Raw genomic sequence first — 18,324 nt, 5'->3', positions numbered from 1 at the left:
ACGTCAGGTTCAGTCTCCATGAATGATCATACAAGACTCTCCATGTGGTTGAAGCTTCACTGTGCTCATGTCCTGGCTTCATTACCTATGTTTCTCAAAACCCATGGTGCAATTCCAGACCTCAGTGCCTCAGCCTGTGCCACTCTTTTTTTCCCAAAGCAGCCTGGCTTGTCCCACCTCCCTCTAATGTCTGCCTTTGCTGTCCCCTAGCTCCTGTATTTCCTTCTCTCAAAGCCCTTTCCAGAAGGCTATAATGCTAGCTGAAGTGTCTACCTCCCCACGCTAGGCTCTCAAAGGAAATAGCTCTTTCTACTCCCAGCCCTGCAACCAACCATTATGGGCACTCGATAGCTGTAAAATGGGCCAGTGAAGGTGTGGAAGCACTTTGAAATGTTTATAAAACACTAACCAGGTACCACTAAGGTATTGTTACTGCAGTGTGGAAAACTATGCAGAGGAAAGATTGGTATGTGTGCCTTTAGTGCTATGCCTCGTGTGCTTCCAGCCAAAGTCACAGTATCCATTTTGCACTTATCACCTCGTTTCATTTCACGACTGCCCCTTTGCCAAAATATCCCCAGGATGCTCTCTGCAAATCACAAAAGTGGTTATTCAGCTTATTTTGGGAAGACAAACAGAAGCCCATTTAATTTCACTGTTCAAATAAACATTCTACCTACTGGACTTTGATTCCAGTTGGAAATGGACCAGGTAGCTATGTATTCTCTCATGTTTGCAAAAGAGGAAGTTGCTGGCCTTGCCATTTACTCCTTTAGGTCAGCCAAGGACCAGGACAAATGTACATTACACACTGAGTATATATCTGGAAAAAGCAAATATCAGAAGAAAACACTGTGACCTTAAGAGCAATCCAAAGCACAGAGCCCCAAAAAGCTCCTTGCAATTTGGGTTTTTTCCAACAGAGCAGCACATTAAGTTGGACCATTAACCCAAATGAAAGGTTTCAGATTTATTTCATTGGCAGATGGAAATTAAGTTGCAGAAGCAGCCAGCACACGCTAGAGTATATTTAATTTCATTTATTTTTAATTACGCAAGTAATACATGAATATATTGTCACTATAAAAATTCAAACAACACAGATAAAGGTAATGTTGCTCTTGACCACTACTCCACTCATTCCTCTGCCTGAGAGTTACTGCTGCTATCAATTTGAAGTGTCATGAGACACACACAGTACACACACACATTCACACACCAAGATGTGAAAAATAGCTATTTAATCTTAGCTTTGGCTGAGGTCCCACCATAATAAACACTATATTCTAAAGTAAAACACAAGATCATTATGGAGGGCACCAATGGAAGTGGCCAAAAATAGTTATGTGACTCTTAATTCCTGAACTATGTCAAGGACCTGAAAGGACTTTGAAAAGGACATTAAGTGGAGGGAGGTTTTGATGAAAGCGTCAGCCCTTCACCTCCATGGAGGCAGTGAGAGATGACGCATTTTTGTTCTGCTCAAACCAAGAAAAGCTTCAATAGGACAATTCTGAGAACTTGATACATGTCCCTAACATGGTTATATTTGGCCATCTTTTACTGTATAAGTTTTGCATTTTTTTCTCAATAATCCATTTCTTATTTTCAAGGTCAGAAATATACTCTATTTTTCTGATGTTTTTATTGTTTAGGCATTTGATTTGCCTAGCTTGTTGTTTTCATGGTGTGATAAAGTGACCTAACTTTACTTTTTGCCAAAGGGATAACAAATTATTTCAACATGGTTTATTAAGTAAGTAGCCCTTCATTACACTCTGGTTTGGAGACCACTTTTATCGGATACTAAAATTCCAAATATTCACTGGTCACTTTCTGAATTGTGTTCCACAGCATTGATCTACTTGTCTATTCCTTTAAGAGTGCATTCGTTACAATTCAATTGTGCTTCCTTTTCCAGAGGTTGAGAACAGCACAAAAAATAACATTATACCTATCACTGTGTGTTTTCCAGATGATACCAGACAAAGTAAAACCTGGGCTGTGGTGATGGAAGCACCAGTGTCTGACGTCTGATGCAGACCCTTCCATGAAGGCAGGTCACAGACTTGCTCTCACCCTCAACCCCTCTGCATATAATTCTCAGTTTCTCCAGAAAGCATTTTCCCTGTGCTTCAGAGGGACTATTTGTCTAACAAAGATATTTGCCATTTTCTACTCCTTCTTTAGCCTCCCTAGGATATGCCTGGTGGTATGTCTATGAAGCTAACATGGTGCACCCACGCCTCCACCCCTTTCCCTGTCCTGCCACATGACTGCCTCTTTGAGGACTCCACATTGGTGACTGAATATACTCTGGAGGGCATAGTGATCTAGCCTTCCCATTGTTTCTTACTTCTTTTTGCAGCACTGTCTTCCTTAGAATCAGGCATAAAATCATGGGACTCCAATGGAAGACTCCGGGGACCCTGGCCCACGGCCCATCAGACAGTCCCTCATGGGCCCAGATACCCCTTCATCCGTATGAACTGAGGACTGTAAGATATCCACAGCTTCAGTTCTCATAGCTGGGACCTCTGCTTTATGTCATAAAGTTTACCAGGAAACAAGCATTTGTTCACTCTTCTGGGCAATGGGCACAGTGCTGCATCTTTATGAGAGTTTTGTGAGGACTAAAGAGACCCTATATGCTCAGTTCATTGTAAGGGCTTAGCAGGTGCCACTGACCTTTCCTCCTCACTGAATCAGGCTGACACCCAGAGGAAGCACTGCCTCTCCTCTGAAGCTTCCTCTACTGCAGTCTCTGTGCTCATCGCAAGGATCTCTCTTTACTGACTTATATTTGTTTCTGTTCTTATATTTTTTTCTCTATGGACAGACTTCTATTTTCAGAAGATATTTAAGTCACAATATTCTGGACTCTGGCTTAGTTAGACCAACCATCTCTTGATTGTCTGTGGAAACTGAATCAGGAGCACCCCAGAGAGCTCTCCCTGGACATAATTCACAGCTTCATTTAGTCATTATCATCAAAGTTAATGAAGGCCATAAACTGTTTCATAACATACCAATGGGCAGTATGATTGGAAGGAAAGCTGGACACCTCACCATAAAACTTGCACAGCAGAAAGCGCTCAACTAAACAAAACCTTCTTATGAAGAAAAAGACAATGAAACCATATTCAGTTTAGTGAACCTTTCACACTTGGTAATGTGAATGTTAAGTCAAAAGAACAATGGAGGTGTGAGCTTTTTTATCAAATTTTTATTTCAGGTCAAATAAGCAATTTTGTTTGTTGTTAAGCGTAAAGAGAGTTTTTGGTTAGCTTTTCAGTTATAACTTTATCTTACCCACTTCTAAAAAAGCTTTGAGGCTACTTGAAGTAAAGTCCTGTAGACGAGAGAACATAACATTAAAAGATAGAAAGAAAACTTATAAAGAAGATAGAAGAGAAATAATTGCACTAGAAACCTGGCCAATAACATGAACAGGCTCCATATAGGGACTCCTCTATATAAATCTCTGTGTGAATGGATAATACATTCAATAAATGTATCATCGGAACTGCTTTTAAAGTTTTACTCTTGGATTCCTGAAATACTATCTCTATGGATTTGCCTATTCTGGATGCTTCATATAAATGGAATCATTCATTATGCAACCCTTTGTGTCTGGCTTCTTTAATTTAGTATGATGCTTTCCAGGTCATCCATATCATAACAAGTATCAGTATTTTATTCCATTTTAAAGTTCTATAATAGTTCTATTTATCTATTTGGTATACATATATGTATATGTTAATTTTGCTTATCCATTTATTCATTTATGAACATTTGGATTGTTTCTACCTTTTTGAATTGTAAATCATGCTGCTATGAACATGGGCGTACACATACCTGCTTAAGACTCTGCTTTCAATCCTTTTGGGTACATACATTGGGATGGAATTACTGGATCATATGGTAACTCTATGTTTAACATTTTAGAAAGTGTTTTTCCCACTCTGGGTGGAAAAAACACAAACACAAAGTGTGGAAAAAACAAACTTCTTTTCCTCTGCTCCCAAACCACAACAATTACACAGAAGACTTCTGTGTCCAAATGTGTGTGTGGTTTTGTATTACACACCAAGAAAGCAATCAGTTCTGCAGCAGACACTAGCTGGGTATCCTCTAATTCAATTCAATACTGACACTATCTACATAGAGTTAGCATAGCTCCCACAAATTAAGGGCTCAGTCCTACAAAACTGCTTCCACCCCACTTCTGATACCAATCACAAGCACAGGTTGTTTTGCCCATGCTTCTGAACTGCTGGCTATAAATCAACAGTCACATGATCCCCTCCTTAAATTCGAGTAATTTGATAGAGTGGCTCACAGAACTAAGGGAAACACTCATATTCACCAGTTTACCTTTAATATAAATGAGATTACAAAGGATACAGATGAAGAGCTATATAGGTCAAGGTATCAGGGAAGGGGCACAAAGCTTCCATGCCTTCCCTGAGCATGCTGCCCTTCAAGAACCTCCACATGTTCAACTATCTAGAAGCTCCCCAAAGCCAGTCATTTTGAGATTTTATGATTGAGTAAACCATTGGACACTGGTGATCAACTTAGCCTTCAACCCCTTTCCCCTCCCCAGAGGTTGGGAGATGGGAAAGAAAATCTAGCACTCTAATCATTTCTTGGTCTTTCTGGGGGCCAGCCCCCATGATATGGTTTGGCTGTGTCCCCACCCCACCACATCTCATCTTGAATTGTAGTTCCCATAATCACCACATGTCATGGGAGGAACCAGGTGGGAGGTCATTGAATCATGGGGACAAGTTTTTCCTGAGCTGCTCTCATGATAATGAATAAGTCTCATGAGATCTGATGGTTTTATAAAGGACAGTTCCCCTGCACATACTCTCTTGCCTGTTGCCATGTAACATGTGCCTTCGCTCCTCCTTCACCTTCTGCCATGATTGGCGGGGCTCCCCAGTCATGTACAACTGTGAGTTCATTAAGCCTCTTTTTCTGTATAAATTACCCAGTCTTAAGTGTGTGTTAATTAGCAGCATGAGAATGGACCAACACACCCTATTTGAAGCTATCTAGGGGCTGTCTGCCACCAGTCATCTCATTAGCACACAAAAAGACATTATTTTGGAGATTTTAAGGATTTTAGAAGTTGTATGTCAGAAAACAGGTCAAAGACCAAATATATATTTTACAGTATCACATCTACAATAAATGCCTAACAGGCAATTAATCATAAAACAAAAGTATGGAAAAACAAAAGTTTATAAGTCAATGTATGTCACACACACACACAGACTGCCATCTGCCATGTTTTTTTGTTTTTTGTTTTTGTTTTTTTTGAGACAGGGTCTCGCTCTATTACCCAGGCTGGAGTGCAATGGCATGATCTCGGCTTACTGCAACCTCCACCTTCTGGAGAATCCAAGCAATTCTCCTGCCTCAGCCTCCCAAGTAGCTGAGATTATAGGCACGTGCCACCATGCCCAGCTAATTTTTCTATTTTTAGTAGAGATGGGGTTTCACCATGTTGACCAGGCTGGTCTTGAACTTCTGACCTCAGGTGATCCGCCCACTTTGGCCTCCCAAAGTGCTGGGATTACAGGCGTGAGCCACCACGCCCAGCTTGCCATCTGCCATTCCAAATGCCCATGATGGTGACAAGTCCCCCTGGTGTTCTAAGTATAGCACACTCCAGCAAAAGGAACAATAGGGACAGTCTGTTTCACCAACCTTTCATTCCCTCCCAGGCACATGTGATACCAAACTTGGGTTTTTGATGATAAGAGGCATGTACTGATTTTCCCTGCTGCCTCAAGTTTAGCCAAGAGCAAACTCCAACTCCCTTCATTGCTTCCTACTAACTAAGGGATGAAATGTACAGCATGCTTTCATAGGAGACTGGCATGCTTCCCAGGGTCGTTCTAAATGGTAGCCTTCTAGATATGCAGACACCTAAAAGGAAATGGCAGGGGGTTCTCAGGTCAAAGGTTCTAGGTTGGCATGTGACCTCACCCAGAGGGCTGGGCCCACTATGCAGGTTGCATCCAGGTCACAGGGTCAGACAGAGTTCCCTGTGAAGCAAGCTAATGAGGAACGTGTTGCGGAGTCCTGGAGAGTCTGCTGACACCTCCACAATCAGGCCACTAACTTTGCTAACTCAGGGAACGTTTTAATTACAATAAACATTCTTCCACTTAATATATTTTGGGAGTTTCTTTCAGCAAATCTATTAGAGACAAAATGAAAATCACAGTCTTGAGAGAAGAGAATTAGTCATATACAAAATTTTGATCCTCATTCTTAAGCCACTGGGCTTATACAGTTGGAGGAAAAGCATAAAGTGTCAGATGGAGAACCCCCCGCCTGGGTCAGCATGATCAACAAGAACTGGATGTCTCCAGTAGCCAGAAATCACTAACATTCCTATCCCTCCCTTTTTCCTATTTCCTGCATAGCTAACTTTCTGCTCCACAGGTATCTTAAGAAAAGTAGACCCTCCCTCAAAATTCATTGTGATTCCTCATTAAAAAAGACTAAAGGTAGTTGAGTCATCTTAGAATCTCATTACAATATGATAAAGAATCTTAACCTTAGTTCCCCTAATGTATTTTTGTGTATTAGAAAGTAAATTTTGAAATGTGAGAGTTATTGTCCTTACATTTTTTTTTTACATAAATGCAAGCTCTTGCCTTTCTCAAAAAAGCAAGTACATAGACAGGTGGCTTCTGGATCTCAGAATATAGCAACAGAGAAAATAATTAGAGAGAAAAATAATTAGAATCAACGTTTGATGGACAGGTTATTTAAATTAAGTGTCCTTCCTCTGACTCCAGGCACTGTGTAGACTCACAGTGGAGAAGCTGGTCTTGCAGCTGTTACAACATTGGCCAGCCCATTTCACAGGGCCTGGCCTAGTTTTTATAGGAAACAAAGCAGGTGAATGTCAGTGTTTAGGAGCCAAGACTCCATTGTTCTGTTCTGTTAGGAAAAATCTCTGAGGCATTGTTTAACCATATGCAAAGTGGAATTTCTTTCTGATTGAGTCATTCTTTTGTTGAGTCCAGGAAATTAAAGAGAACAACATTATTCCTGTGCTGAAAATTCATAGTACATAGTGATTATGAGGAGGCTTTGAATTTGTTGATGTGACGGTAACAGATGACCATATTAATGTGACGTAGTTACAAGTAAATACAACGCAGAGGGCTAAGGCTATTTGGGATATACAGGTTAGCTTCGAGGACCCAGCCAGGAACCTTAGAGACCTCATAGATTCTCTTAGGAGAACAAATGACAGACTCTGACCAGCTTGCCTTAGGTATCGTATAGAAGACATATCTCCATCTCTGGTTTTCTGACATGCTGTCCAGAATTTTCTACTTTGCCACATTCACCTTTTTATAAGGAGATTGGTTTTTTCTCAGATCTTGGAAAGTTGGAGGGAGTAAGTAATAGATTCAATGCACTGTTGCCTGCATTCTTCTCTTTCCTTTCCACATGCCTGTAGGACTGATTCTCCAATCTCTACTGCAGAACTCTTGTATTTTTGATGTGATGATATACCCATAAGAAGCAGTGTTGTGCCAACTTCGGCAGCATATATACTAAAATTGGAATGGTAAGAGAAAATTAGCATGGCCCCTGTGAAAAACTGACATGAAAATGTGTAAAGCATTCCATTTTTAAAATAAAATAAAACATAAAAAACAGCAGTGTTGATTAGAGAAAAGAAGTACTAGTAACAGTAGCCACAATACAAAATAACTGTACAAAAATCAGTAACATTCCTATACACCAACAACATCCAAGTGGAGTGCCAAACCAGGAACACAATCCCATTCACAATAGCCATTAAAAGAACAAAATACCCAGAAATACAGCTAACCACAGAGGCAAAAGATCTCTACAACAAGAATTTCAAAGCACTGCACAAAGAAACCAGAGTTGACACAAATAAATGAAAAAGCATTCCGTGCTCACAGAGAGGAAGAATTAGTATTGTTAAAATCACCATACTGCCCAATGTAATTTACAGATTCAATGCTATTCCTTTAAAACTACCAAAGGCATTCTTCACGGAATTAGAAAAAACTATTTTATCACATGGAACCATAAAAGAGCCAGAATAGCCAAGGCAATCCTAAGCAAAAAGAACACAGCTGGAAGCATCACATTACCCGACTTCAAACTAGATTACAAGGTTACAGTAACCAAATCATCATGGTACTGGTACCAAAACAGACACATAGACCAATGGAACCGAATACAGAATCCAGAAATCATGCTGCACACCTACAACCATCTGATCTTCGACAAACTTGACAAAAATAAGCAATGGGGAAGGGACCAACCATTCAATGAATGGTGCTGGGATAACTGTCTAACCATATGCAGAAGATTGAAACTGGACCCCTTCCTTACATCATATACCAAAATCAACTCAAGATAGATTAAAGACTGAAATGTAGTATCTAAAACTATGAAAACCATGGAAGATAACCTAGGCAATACCATTCTGGACATAGGACCTGGCAAAGATTTTGTGATAAAGATGCCAAAAGTAATTGCAAAAAATAAATTAATAACCAAATGGGACTTAATTAAACTACAGAGCTTCCGCACAGCAAATAAATTGTCAACAGAGTAAACAGGCAACCTACAGAATGGGAGAAAATATTTGCAAACTATGCATCTGACAAAGGTCTAATATGTTTTCAGAATCTGTAAGGAGCTTAAACAAATTTACAAGCAAAAACAACACTGAAAAAGTGGGCAAAGGACATGAACAGACACTTCAGAAGAAGACATACACATGAAATACACAACAAACATGAAAAAATGCTCAACATCACTAATCATCAGATAAATGTAATTCAAAACCACAAAGAGATACTGTCTCATGCCAGTGAGAATGGCTGCTACTAAAAAGTCAAAAAAAATTCTGCACCAGAAGGTAACTAGAAAGCTAAGTACAATGCTGTCAATATAAGCATATAAAACTGCACCATTGAAAACTACTTCATGAACTATTGCCACACCACACATGAAAATAGTGCTCCATTTGAAGCCTCTCTTTTATTAATTGTCCTCTATTTATCAGAGATGTTTTAGTGAACCTAGAAATTCATTTATACTAATGCCTTAAGGACTGAATGTAAATGATTATTTTTGCAATTATTGGAGGATATTCAGAAAGTCAGTTCCAAAGTGTCTTGCAGTCTGAATCTGGCTAGTGATGCCAGTGAACATCTCTTGTATACACTGGCTGTATCGGAGATTACTTAATTTAATCTTCAAAACACACTGTTCAGATGAGGAACCAAAGGTTCAAACAAGCTAAGTAACTCAGCACTGATCACATCAGTAATAAATGATAGAGTCAGCCTTTCCACCCACACCTAGGGGAGCAGTCCTCTCTTCAAGGCTGGCTGAGGAGCCCTTCTCTGAGTTTTAGCTAGCTCTCAGAGACCCTCTTTGCCAACCCCAAAGCCAAGAGCTTAAGCAAAGCTTGCATTTGGGGTCTTGTTGGAGTCTGACCTCCAAAAAGCAGCTATTGGCTCTCCCTGACTAAAGCTTCTCATTTTCTAAGATCAACTTATTTGGGTTTCATTGCAAAGACCAGCTGGGGCTAACACAGGCAAGCTCATGCTCTACAAAAAAAATACGATCAGATTATTTAGAAAACTCAAGAAATAAGAAGAGGAGCCACATTTAACAGAGAACAATTAGCAATAACATTTGAGAAGGTCTTTGACCTGAATTTCCTAATATATCCGGACAGAACTTGGTGACTCATGACTCAGAATCATTTTCTATGGAAAAGTATTTCAGATTTTTTCCAGAAACATTTACTTAACTTGTTTTTTTTTGTTTGTTTGTTTGTTTTAGATGGAGTCTGGCTCTGTTGCCCAGGCTGGAGTGCAGTGGCACATCTCGGCTCACTGCAAGCTCCTCCTCCTGGGTTCATGCCATTCTCCTGCCTCAGCCCTCAGTTGGGACTACAGGCGCCCACCACCATGCCCGGCTAATTTTTTGCATTTTTAGTAGAGACGGGGTTTCACCGTGTTCGCCAGGATGGTCTCGATCTGCTGACCTCGTGATCCGCTTGCCTCAGCCTCCCAAATTGCTGGGATTACAGGCGTGAGCCACCGTGCCTGGTCATTTTTTTTCTTTTTTCTTTTTTATGTACTCCAAAACACATAGTTCGAGTTAATTTTGAATGTCAAGATCAACCTTCCTTTGGATCTGTGGGAAAACTCCATATAACACAGGACAATAGAATGTGCTTTCTTCTCAGGATCATGGAAAGGCTTTTCTCATCAGCTTCTACATGACACACATCACAGAAAAGACATCCAACCCACTGACTCACTAAGGCTCCTTAAGCGTCAGTAGATAGCTGCCTCTTTCTTTTTATTTTTGAAAATTCTATTGTGAAATATTTCTGACATGCAGAAATATGGAGGAAATAATATTATAAATGCAGAGATACTTGTCTCCAAACTTAAGAAATAAAACTGTACAAATACACTAAAGGTGCTATTTTTTTTCCATCCCATCTCCCTCGGGAAAGTCCAACATATCTATACATGTCTTTATACTTTTACCACATTTGTCTGTATATCTAAGTAATATTGAGTATTATTTTTGTACAACTCAAACCTTACATAAACAGTGTATCAATGACATTGTTCACAGGTATTCTTCTAAAATTTTTTTCATTTGACAATATGCATGTAAAAATTATCTATGTTGATGTTCATTTATTTTCACTGTAGTATAGTATTATAATACACAAATATACTTCAATTTACTTCATCATTCTCTTGTTAATATTCATTAATTTATGTGTTAGTCCATTTTCATGCTGCTATAAAGAACCGTCCTAGACTGGGTAATTTATAAAGAAAAGAGGTTTAATTGACTCACAGTTCAGCACTGCTGGGGAGGCCTCAGGAAACTTACAATCATGGCAGAAGGTGAAGGGGAAGCAAGGCACGTTTTCACAAGGCAGCAGGAAGGAGAATGAATGCAGGAGGAAATACCTAACACTTATAAAACCGTCAGATCTCATGAAAACTCACTCACTATCATGAGAACAGCATGGAGGATAGTTCCACGGTCTTATAGGAGTATCAGGGGTGGTTCTTTTATTTTATACTGGGAGAGCTAGAGGAAATATCCAAAAGAAAGTTGGGCATTGAAAGATGACTATAGTCCTCCAAGTGTTAAACATTTACAAACTGTCTTTATTCATTTAGTGTTACTATAAACAAATACTTGAGGTTGGGTAATTTATAAGGAAAAGAGCATTATTCACCTCATGATTATGCTGGCTGGAAAGTTCAAATATGGGCATCTAGTGAGAGCATCATACTGCTTCCACTCACAATGGAAGGTAAAAGGGAACCATCTGTACAGAGATCGCAAGGCATGTGAGGAAACAAGAGAAAGACAGGGGAGGTGGCAGGGCGGGGAGGTGCCAGGTTCCTTTCAACAACCAGCTCTTATCGAGACCATCCTGGCTAACACGGTGAAACCCCGTCTCTACTAAAAATACAAAAAAAAAAAAAAAAAAACCTAGCTGGGCGAGGTGGCGGGCGCCTGTAGTCCCAGCTACTCGGGAGGCTGAGGCAGGAGAATGGCGTCAACCCGGGAGGCGGAGCTTGCAGTGAGCTGAGATCTGGCCACTGCACTCCAGTCCGGGAGACAGAGCGAGACTCCGCCTCAAAAAAAAAAAAAAAAAAAAAACCAGCTCTTGTGGGAACTAATAGAATGAGAACTCACTTACCACCATGGAAATGGCACCAAGCTGTTCATGAGGGATCCACCCCCAAGAGCTAAATGCCTCTCATTAGGCCTCACCTCCAACACTGATGATCAAATTTCAACCTAAGATTTGGAGGGGACAAACATCCAAACCATGGCACCAACATACTACTGCATGGACTGGTATAGGGCACAAAGCTTCCAGAGAGGCCTGACTCCTCACTCACCACTCTGCTACATTTTTCTTCCAGAGAGGTGGGTGTGTTCATGCAAAGCACACATAACTTAAGGATTAGACACTGACCTTCTCTCCACAGGCTGGGTAGTTTACTTGAGCATCTGCAACAACAATTTGTGGATACCACTGAAAATTCAGAAGTAGCAGGTAACAGAGCTCACTTCTGATACTGGCTCCTACTTGACACCTGGGATGGGACTACAACGATTAGAAATCAAGAGAGCACTCCTGTGCCAATGTCAGGAACAAAGCAAAGCTTCCTCTCTGCTTTCCTACTCGAGGCTTCTTTCCCAGAACTCACCAGTGGTTCTGGGCTGCTCTGGCTCAGGCACATTTAGTCATCCTTTGGGATTGATACGGGAGCTTCTTGGGCATCTTTTTGTGTCATGGAGTGAGGGGTTAATAGACCCCCTGGGACTCTACAATCAAGTTCCTTTATCTCTTCTTCTCAATTTCTTCATTTAAAAAAAAATTTCAGTATCTATTTCCAGGACTTTCAATCCCTCTACCCCTGTTAAAGATCTTGACCTCCTATATGATGTGAGTTTTTAAACTTACCCAGATTTGCTGTCAATTTGGTTCCTGAGAATTGTGCTATGTTTTCCCCTGGGGATCTCTCCAGTCTCACTTCTTAACTCTCCTCAAGCTCCCTTTACCACCAACCCTAATAGAAAAGAAGGGATGGGATAGGTCATCCTCTGGGGACACCAGAATAAGAAACTTCAAATCACAAATGATCAAAGACAACTCACTCTGCAAACATCTGGACAGACATGAGAAGGAACAAGAATAAAACTACCACTTATCCATTAGCATGCATTTTTTATGATTAAGATGTTTATCATAGCAATAAAATTAAAACAAAATGAAAAATGAACCAACCAAGTGTTCAATAAAAAGGGATGGGTTAAGTAAATCCCAATACATAATTACATTGTAATGCTGTGTACCACTCAAAGCTATGACATGGAAGGATATTTAACGGCACAGAACAATATTCATGATGTATTGCTAAACAGAAAAAAAAAGTTTACAATATGAGTCCTACACACACATGCAGGCAGGCACATGCACATGTGCAAACATGCATGCACACACACAAGTATGCACATGTGCAGACACATACATACATAAGTAGCTATGTAGTTAGAATATACATAAAGAAAACAAAAGACTGGTAAGAGCTACACATCAAAATGTCAAGTGTATATCATTACATATGATTTTTACTAATTTTACTTGGATTTTTAATGATCAGATCATATATCATTTTCTTGTTTTTTTTTTGGGGGGGTCTCTTTTTTTTAACCTTTGAGTTACGAACTATTGTGACATATACCAGTTTTGTTTTGTTTTGTTTTTTTCCCAAGACAGAGTCTCGCTCTGCCACCCAGGCTGGAGTGCAGTGGCCCGATCTCGGCTCACTGTAACCTCTGCCTCCCAGGCTCAAGTAGTTCTCCTGCCTCGCCCTCTGGAGTAGCTGGTACTATAAGTGCAGGCCACCACGCCTGGCAAATTTTTTATTTTTTGTAGTCAGGGTTTTGCCATTTTGCCCAGGCTAGTCTCGAATTGTTGAGTTTAGGTGATCTGCCCACTTCAGCCTCCCAAAGTGCTAGGATTATAGGCATAAGCCACCTCGCCAGGCGCCTGACATATACCACTTTTTAAAGGTGAATTGTTTAAAAAATGAACCTTCAGAGCTGCTCATCCTCCTACTTCCTTGCCTCTCTGAAAAATCTCTTGTGCTTTGAATCTCTGAGCTAAATCATCTTGTCCGCCCCTGGGTCATTGCTAAAGGACAGTGACCTCATTATCAATCACAGAAATCAAGGCACAAATTGCCAGCAGACTGTGCTTTGAGCTCAGAGCTTCCACATGGTTCCCTCTATGTGAACACAAGCTATATAATTTCATGTCGGGTCAAGAGAAGCCTACTTTCTTTACTCAGATTTCTTTACTTTACTGGAAATCTATGCATGATTTCCAGTTACCTTGCAAGATGGTGCAAAGCTGACTGCTTGGGCAGGCCTAGGCCAGGTGAGGACAGAGAACCTTTAGTCCAAACCACATTGTTTACCTCTGATTCACATGCAACAGAGCCTGCTGATCATGCAGAAATGAGTAGTTCCATTACAAGAATTTTCTAGTTAAAACCTAATCTATCTTTAATTCTAAATTTAATTTCAAATTTTAAAAAATTCAAGAGAAATCTTTTAAAAGTTATTTTACACTTTCTTGCCTTGGTAAGCAAATTAAATCTAGTGCATTTATTTTGATGAATACTAATGATAATTAATTCTCTACTCTAAGCGATGCTAATGTAATGTACAATCTTATACCATGCAGGCCAAAGCACCTTGTCTTTCATGTCTTTTCTGCATTCATCTCCTCTTTCACTCTTAAGAAGACATTTCATGTTCTGTTTCAGTCAGGTGGAGCTGCTATGACAAGATATCATAGGCCAGGCAGATTAAACAACAGAAATTTTTTTCCAGAAATTCGGGGAGTCTAGGAAGTCCAAGGTCAACATATGGACATATCTAGTGCCTTTTGAGCGATCGCTAGTGGAGACAGTGAGCTTTACTCTTTCTCTTCTTATAAAGACACTGATCTCATTATGGTGGCTCCAGCCTCACAAACTCATCCAAACCTAATCACCTTCTAAAGGACCCGCTCCTCTTACCATTCCATTGCAGGGTAGGGTTTCATCATATGCATTTTGGGGGGGCACAAGCATACAGCCCATAACACTACCTACAGAGGGAAGGTGTTAATTTCTTACCTCCTTTATAATTCTCCACTTTTGATATTATCTTAATTGTGACAACAGAGAAACAACTCCTTAATATTGTTTTAATGTATAAGTAAATAAGTTCTGAATAAAGCTTTAAGGTTCTGCTTGTTAATGTTTTAACCTATGAGGTTTTGTCCATATGTTCAATCTGATTTGATCAGAATTTTTTTTTTTTTTATTTACTGGTTTTTGTTCATTCTCTAGCTAGTTAAAGTAAAGGATAAATGATCTTCAAACACGAGGTGTCCACCTATCTTTTAAATATGGACTTTACTGTTGTTTTGCTTTTATTTTTCATCTTTCCTTAAATACAATACATGTTCTTCAATGGGAAAATCCGCATCCTATATTTGGTCCTCTACTATTCTGAACACAGAGCAGATGCTTGATAAACACTGTGTAACTGGCAATTCATAGACCTCAAAGACTCCTAATAACTGCGTAGGCCAGACGTGCAGCCATGAAATAATACATCAAAGGCACAAGCGTGAATAACAGTATGATGAAAAATTAAATTTCTACGAGAAACTATAATTTCTTTTTCTTTTTCTTTTTTTTTTTTTTTGAGACGGAGTCTCGCTCTGTCGCCGGGGCTGGAGTGCAGTGGCCGGATCTCAGCTCACTGCAAACTCCGCCTCCCGGGTTCCCACCACTCTCCTGCCTCAGCCTCCCGAGTAGCTGGGACTACAGGCGCCCGCCACGTCCCCCGGCTAGATTTTTGTATTTTTTAGTAGAGACAGGGTTTCACCCTGTTAGCCAGGATGGTCTCGATCTCCTGACCTCGTGATCCGCCCGTCTCGGCCTCCCAAAGTGATGGGATTACAGGCTTGAGCCACCGCGCCCGGCCCAAGAAACTATAATTTCTAAAACAGTGTTTTTTAATCTGTTTGCTTGGGGACTCCCTACCAAAGAACACTAAAAACTACACACTGAGTGGTACATTCATAATTTGACTTCTAAAATGTGTCATGGTTAAGTTTACAAAGTTACAGAGAATTTGCTTTTTTGGTACACTGTAACTATTGACTTTTATAAATAAAGCTGATCCTTCATTTTAAATATATCTAGCAGAATCTAGATACCATGGTGATTAATCTTTCCATCATCCATTTTAAAAATCTACAAACAAGTTCCTCTTTTAATAGACAGAAATTTCATTTTTTCTTCTTGAACTCTTATTTGTATTCCACTCACTTTGCATAATTTTATTTCTCTAGGTTTACTTATTAGAGTTAGTGATAGTATACAATATATATTCTTCATAAAATTGTATTGAAATGCATGTTTAATGAGATAAAGGTTTTAAATTATTTTTTACATGTTGCTAAAATGTGATAGAATTAGTTTTCAGGGACCAGGCGCTGTGGCTCGTGCCTGTAATCCCTGCGCTTTAGCAGGCCGAGGTGGGCAGATCACTTGAGGCCAGGAGTTTGAGACGAGCCTGGCCAACTTGGTGAAAACCTGTTTCTACTAAAAATGCAAAGATTAGCCAGGTGTGGTGGTGTACACCTGTAATCCCAGCTACTTGGGAGGCTGAGACAGGAGAATTGCTTGAGCCCAGTAGGCAGAGGTTCCAGTGAGCCAGGATCATGACACTGCATTCTAGCCTAGGTGACAGAGTGAGATTCCATTAAAAAAAAAAAAAGAATTAGCTATTAGTACTATTTTTTACTTTGATAGAACTACCTACTGAGTAAATGTTGTTTACATATGTAAGTAAATAGGAATGAAATGAGTAATATTATAGCACTGTCACTCTTTTTTTTTTGAGATGGAGTCTTGCTCTGTCACCAGGCTGGAGTACAGTGGTGTGATCTCGGCTTCAAACTATATGCCAAAAATCACGTAGTAATCTATTTTCAAAAATATTTTAATGATCTATCAGCTCTCAACTCAATGAGATCCTTCTTCATTGTTGAGATCAGGGAACTAGACTTAAACTACTTGCAACAGGACGTGTTACCCAGACATTCACTTGTCAACACTGATAGTTTACAGTTGTCCTTGCTTGGTGCCCCTGAAGGTCTGTCATACTAGATCTGTGCAGCATGGTAAGATTCTACATGGATGACAGGTGGACAATCTCCTGTAATGTGGGAGAAGGGTGATTTTGAAGGGGGAGGTAGGAGAAGAGCAGCAGAAAACACATTCACAGGCAGGTCACCTTGTGAATGGTGCAAAGTTGATTTTTTTTTTTTTTTTTTAAGAGAGAGATAGGGTCTTGCTTTGTCACCCAGGCTGGCATGCAGTGGTGCAATCATACCTTACTGTAATCTTGAATTCCCAGACTCAAGAGATCTTCCTGCCTCAGGCTTCCCAGAAGCTGGGACTACAGGTGCATGCCACCACCTCTGGCTAATTTTTCTTTTTTTGCTATGTTGCCATCATAGGCTAGTCTCAAACTCCTAGCCTCAAGTGATCCTCCTGCCTCAGCCTCCTAAAGTACTGGGATTACAGGCATGTACCACTGCTCCTGGCTAGTTGATGTGTTTGTTGTTGTTGTTGTTGTTAATTGATACCTACTCCCTTTGAAAGTTCAGGTGTAGTCCCAGAAGGAAGATCAATGAGGTAGAAACCTTGGAGAAAGCTTCAGGAAGGAGTCTTGAGCTGAGCCAAGTGACAGATGAGATTTAGATAAGCAGAGAAGAATTGGGAGGATTATCCACCTGAGAGGCACAGAAGGAGCAAAGGCCTTGACTGTAGTGTCCTAATGGAAGATGCCTGAAGAAAGTAGCCTAGAAATACCCACCACTAAACCCTTGGTTGACTAACTCTCATCACAGAGTCTACACAGATAAACAATATGAACATGACTCTAGATCAGATATTAAAAAACAAGCAAACAAACAAAAAACTCAAATGCTTATAGGAGCCAGGCGGGTCACAAAAAGCAGAGCAGCTACTGGGAGTATGTCATAGTGCAAAGTGTGCACTGAGGGAAGTTGTCCCAGCCAAGTGGTCAGTCTCTGCTCAGCAATAGTGGAAAGATGGATGCAGCATTGCAAGTGTTTCTATGTTTTCAAGAGAAGTGGAAATCTGGACTGGAATGTAAATCTTCCACAATGGCAAGACACAACATATTTCTGCCCTGTATCTGTCCTGTGAACATCACTTTGGTACCTCTGCTCTGAACTCTAAATTTTAGCCACAGATCAAGCCAGAATATCAGAAAGCATCAAAGCTGAATTATTTGAATTATTTTGCCCTGTATAAGGGGAGATGCCAAGAACAAAATAGATGGTCAATCCATATTTGGCAGCTGAATGGAAGTCTACCTTTAGAAGGCCCTCCTTGACTTCCTTCTAATTGAGAGGTGGCTTGAGACTCATTATGCTGAAGAGTAGAGTCTAAAGTTGCAGCACCAAGTGTCTTTTGCCTGCAGCTGGTTCCATTTTCTTCTCCTTTAGACTAGCAGGAAGAACAGCTGCAATTACACCCACCTTCAGCTCTTTTGTAGGAGTTTGTTCTCTGCAGTTCCTATACTAACATTTCCGTAGAGCTACATGTTTTCTTCTTACTGTTGTTTGCCCCT

The 18,324-nt window shown here is 40.2% G+C and overlaps 1 non-coding gene across 1 annotated transcript; it reads left to right on the top strand.

Annotated features, from left to right (window-relative positions):
- Nucleotides 1–7,571: 7,571 nt before the first annotated feature.
- Nucleotides 7,572–7,677, top strand: LOC117071687. The gene has a single exon (XR_004432443.1). It is a non-coding gene; the product is annotated as a U6 spliceosomal RNA (small nuclear RNA).
- Nucleotides 7,678–18,324: the final 10,647 nt, after the last annotated feature.

Source organism: Trachypithecus francoisi, unplaced genomic scaffold, assembly GCF_009764315.1.
Source record: "Trachypithecus francoisi isolate TF-2019V2 unplaced genomic scaffold, Tfra_2.0 Lachesis_group3, whole genome shotgun sequence".
Taxonomy (NCBI): Eukaryota; Metazoa; Chordata; class Mammalia; order Primates; family Cercopithecidae; genus Trachypithecus; species Trachypithecus francoisi.
The sequence above is the reverse complement of the archived record's forward strand: the minus strand, read 5'-3'. Positions and strand labels throughout refer to the sequence as shown.